The sequence below is a fragment of the Leucoraja erinacea genome, chromosome 25, assembly GCF_028641065.1.
Source record: "Leucoraja erinacea ecotype New England chromosome 25, Leri_hhj_1, whole genome shotgun sequence".
NCBI classification, from domain to species: Eukaryota; Metazoa; Chordata; class Chondrichthyes; order Rajiformes; family Rajidae; genus Leucoraja; species Leucoraja erinaceus.
This window is the reverse complement of record NC_073401.1, coordinates 17,287,508-17,292,205: the sequence shown is the minus strand read 5'-3', so window position 1 is coordinate 17,292,205 and position 4,698 is coordinate 17,287,508. Positions and strand designations below refer to the sequence as shown.

General features: G+C 47.1%; 1 long non-coding RNA gene across 1 annotated transcript; it reads right to left on the bottom strand.

Annotated features, from left to right (window-relative positions):
- Positions 1 to 1,306: 1,306 nt before the first annotated feature.
- On the bottom strand, positions 1,307 to 4,473 carry LOC129709462 (uncharacterized). The gene is made up of 2 exons (XR_008725509.1): positions 4,113 to 4,473; positions 1,307 to 2,718 (listed from the first exon to the last, which is right to left on the bottom strand). It is a non-coding gene; the product is annotated as an uncharacterized LOC129709462 (long non-coding RNA).
- Positions 4,474 to 4,698: the final 225 nt, after the last annotated feature.

Below are 4,698 nucleotides of genomic sequence, written 5' to 3'. Positions count from 1 at the left end.
CACCATGACACCTCCTGTCTCTGTCGCACCAATGGGTGGTTTCCAGAAGCACGTGCGTCACAAAGGCAGAAAGACCCTCGGCCCTTCTCCGGGAGAGGAGGCCCATGAAGGAAACATGTCGGACACCACCATTCATTCATTATTGTCTTTATGTGCATGTGAGATGGGAAGCAGCGTACATTGTTACAGAGTGTGCACCAAGGACCTCCATCAGTCTGAAGAAGGGTCTCAACCCGAAACGTCACCCATTCCTTCTCTCCACAGATGCTGCCTGGCCTGCGGAGTTACTCCAGCATTGTGTGTCTATCTTCGATTTAAACCAGCATCTGCAGTTCTTTCTTGCACATTTCCTCCATCAGTTGGATTGGTTACTTAGACCGATGGAGGCTTTTGGATGAGGCACCTTTAATTCTGCCTCCATGTAGCGGAAGCAATAAGGCTAGGAGACACACAATGAATGGCTGAGCTTATGCAAGTGTTGAGGATGAGATGGAAGAGCTTCACCTGGCTGGTGGCTGGGAGGGAGCATTGGATCACCTGGGTTGGTGTCTGGGGTGTATCTGGGGTGTACACAATTATGAGGGCCACATATAGGAGTGAATGGTCAAGAGACAAGAATGTTTAATTGTCATAAGTACTGACGGCGGAACAAATTGAATTCTTACTTGCTGCAGCTTAACATGACCATCACTGTAGGTAAACATATAATACAATAAGTGAGTAACCGTGATAGTAGGTAGCATAATAGTGCAAAAACGTAGTCCATCGAAGATCGTAGTTGTTGAGGTTAGTGTTGTGCAGTGTTCAAGAGGCTGACGATTGCTGAGAAGAAGCTGTTCTGGAATCTGGAGGTCACAGTAGGAAGAGTGCAGAGTAGGAAATGTTTCGCCACTGTAAAATGTCTGAAACCAGAAGGCACAGTGTGTTTAGAGAAAATTAGGAAGGTTTTATTGAGGGAGTGGTGGAAGCAGAAGGCCAATGCCAGCCTCATGTACCGCCCTTGAGGGAGGCTCTGCAGAAGATAGCTGAGGTGGCATGAAGTTATCTTTCTTGATGGGACGGCAGTGGAGAGAGTCAACAGCTTCAAGTTACTGGGAATAGGCAGAAAAAGCTGGAGTAACTCAACGGGTCAGACAACTTGTCTGGAGAAAAGTAATAGGTGACGTTTCGGGTCGAGACCCTTCTTCAGACTGCTTTAAAAAATATTTTTTTGAGTGCAGGATGGAAATTGGTGGTGAAGTTAATGAAGTTCATGAGCCCATGGGTGCAGGAGGTAGCACTGATGCAGTCGTCAATACAACAGAGATAATAATAATAATTTTATTTATAGAGCAATTTAAAAACAAACATAGCTGCAACAAAGTGCTGTACATCACTAATCATTGACAAAAAAGTTAATACACACCAAAAATAACAATCAAAAGAAATAGTAGGAAAAGACATGTAAAATAAAGAAACATCAAAAACACCACAAACAGAAGCAAAGCCTCAGGCATGGTCAAAAGCCAGGGAGTACAAATGTGTTTTAACACTGGATTTGAAGATGGACAGAGAGGGGGCCTGTCTGATGTGCAACGGCAGGGTGTTCCAGAGTGCAGGAGCAGCAACAGAGAAGGCTCTATCCCCTCTGAGCCTCCGACTAGACCTCAGTACCTCCAGGAGCAGCTGACCAGCTGACCTGAGGGACCGGGCAGGAGCGTATGGGTGGAGCAGCTCAGAGAGGTAAGGCGGGGCGAGCCCATTCAGAGATTTAAAAACAAATAACAGTATCTTAAAATGAACTCGAAAGTGCACCGGGAGCCAGTGTAGGGAGGCCAGAATTGGCGATATGTGCTCCCTCTTTCAAGTCCCTGTTAAAAGGCGAGCAGCGGCATTAGATAGAGTTAGAGTTCGGGGATAGGGCCAGTGTACACCTGGAATAGGGATTGTACAAAGAGGCAGGTATAGCTGGGCCCATGCGAGTGCCCATAGCTACGCCTTTGATTTGGAGGAAGTGGGAGACGTCTGGGTGTGCACAACCCTGAAGATCTATCCTGGGCTTAGCACCATGGTGCAACCATAAGAAAGCCCATCAACACATCTACTTCCTGAGAAGACTGTGGAGACTCGGTACGTCAACAAATATGTTCTCTAATTCCTCCGGGTATATGGCAGAGAGCATATTGACTGGTTGCATCACGGCCTGGTTCAGCAACTCGAACCCCCAGCAACGAAGGAGATTACAGAGAGCGGCGGACACTCCCCGGTTCATCGCAGATACTTACCTCCTCACCATCAAAGGGAATCTATTGCAGGTGCTGCCTGGTTGTGGCACACAGCCGGCATACGGTGCCCTTGTTGCCACCTTACCCACCCCCAGAGACGCAAACAGACCCAACCAGGATGTGTAAACTCCCATGCATCAACATTAACACTAATCCCACCTCATTCTCCCCACATTCCCATTAATCACTCCCAAAATTCCACCACGCATGGCCGCACTGGAGGCAAATCACATCAAATAATTAATTCAGTACCATGCAGGTCGGGCAGCATCTCTGGAGAACATGGATAGGTGATGATTCGGGCCAGGATCCTTCCTCAGGCTCTTTGATCAGGTTTGGCTCTGCTGGTTATTCTGATGGTGGATGTTGCGTGGTGACCCTTACACTTTCCAGTACTCTACGGGAATCTGAATGGACCAGGTGGTGTTTGGTTTCAAGCTTTTGTGTCTTCTGCCTGATGGGAGACGGGAGAAGAAGGAATGACCGAGATGGGAAAGGTCCTCGATAACAGCGGGGAAGTAGCTATGCCCCCTGGCCAACAATGACTATGGCTCATAAATAAATTCAGCCAAAGGGGGTGGTGGATGTGTGGAATTCATTACCCCAGGTGGCCGTGGAGGCCAAGGCATTAGGTCTTTTTAAAGCGAAGGTTGACAGGTTCTTGATTAGTATGGGTGTCAGGGGCTACGGGGAGAAGTCAGGAGAATGGGGTTGAGAGAGAAAAAACAGAGCAGTCATGATTGACTGATGGAGTAGACTTGATGGGTTGAATGGCCTAATGCTGCTCCTATGCCTTACCGTCTTATATAAATGCTGGCATGGAATGGGACTTCACTTTTAGTTTAGTTTAGAGATACAGCGCGGAAACAGGCCCTTCGGCCCGCCGAGTCCGCGCCGACCAGCGATGCCCGCATATTAACACTATCCTATACACACTAGGGACTATTTTTACATTTACCAGGCCAATTAACCTACAAACCTGTGTTCAAGAAGGAACTGCAGATGCTGGAAGATCGAAGGTACACACAAATGCTGGAGAAACTCAGCGGGTGCAGCAGCATCTATGGAGCGAAGGAAATAGGTGACGTTTCGGGCCGAAACCCTTCTTCAGACTGAACCTACAAATCTGCACGTCTTTGAAGTAAACCGAAGATCTCGGAGAAAACCCACGCAGGTCACGGGGAGAACTTACAAACTCCGTACAGACAGCACCCGTAGTCAGGATCGAACCCTGATCTCCGGGCAGCAACTCTACCGCTGCGCCACCGTGGTGCAGGGACAGAGGGGAAAGGCTAAGTCTGCAATGAGTGTTCCTGATCGGGGTAAAGCACAGGGACTTGGGAAGGGGGTCCACTTTATGCAGGCGCTGGAATGAAGACGAAGGAATGGGTAGACGAGCAATAAAGATTGGACCGGCAGCAGACATGGATTAACCTGGCTGTTCTAAGCCTCTCCTCAATCATCTTACAGCTCCACGAAATTTAAAAAAAAATACGCACACAAAAAAAAAAAAATTGCTTTAAGAGTTTTGTGAAAAGCCTTCTGCTCAGGTCAAAGGGTTAGGAACCAGAAACGAAAAACGTTCCAGACTCCCAGATGGACAGTCGGTCATAAAATTCAATGTGTACATTTTACTGTGGGGTTTATCACATCAGTGTCTGTGAGCATTTGGCTTCCGCTGGCGCCATAAGGTTATTGGCACACACACGGACACATCCACACAAGTTCTGGCATTCGTAAGTGTCTTAATAAAAAAATTAATCAAATAAAACAAAAGCACGGCCAGTAGCACAGTGGATAAACGCACCGCATTTTATGTGGCGCTGAGCAGTTTGACGCTGGGCTCACCTGTCTTCTGCGTTAGTTTGTGCTGTGATGGCAGCTCAGGGCTGGGGGTAACGTTAAACTCGTCTGGACAGACTGGGTTCTATCATCAGTCACTAACGCTGGACTCAGAGCAAAGGCTAGACTCAAGAGAGAGAGAGGGCAAAGAGTGTTTAATAGTCAAAGTTAGGCACAAAGTTCTGGCGTAACACAACGGGTCAGGCAGCATCTCTGGAGAAAAAGGATGTGTGACTAGTGTAGATGGGACATGTTGGTCGGCGTGGGCAAGTTGGGCTGATCCCACACTGTATTTCCTCACAATGACGAGGACATCGGGCCTGTTCAGACTTCAGTTCTTTGTTTCTACGTATTTAATTGTCATATGTACTGGAAATGGAACAAGGAAATTCTATATTACTTGCTGCAGCTTAACAGGCCTGTAACAATGTTGTATAACGTTAGTGCCTCCACCAATGTAAAGCACTTTGGCCATAAAGTGACTTGACTTGACTTGTAAGCGCTATAGCACACAGATAAATATATGACCAACAAAAATGCAATACATTAATAACAGTAATACGAGGTAAACATAACATCAAAGGTACACAAA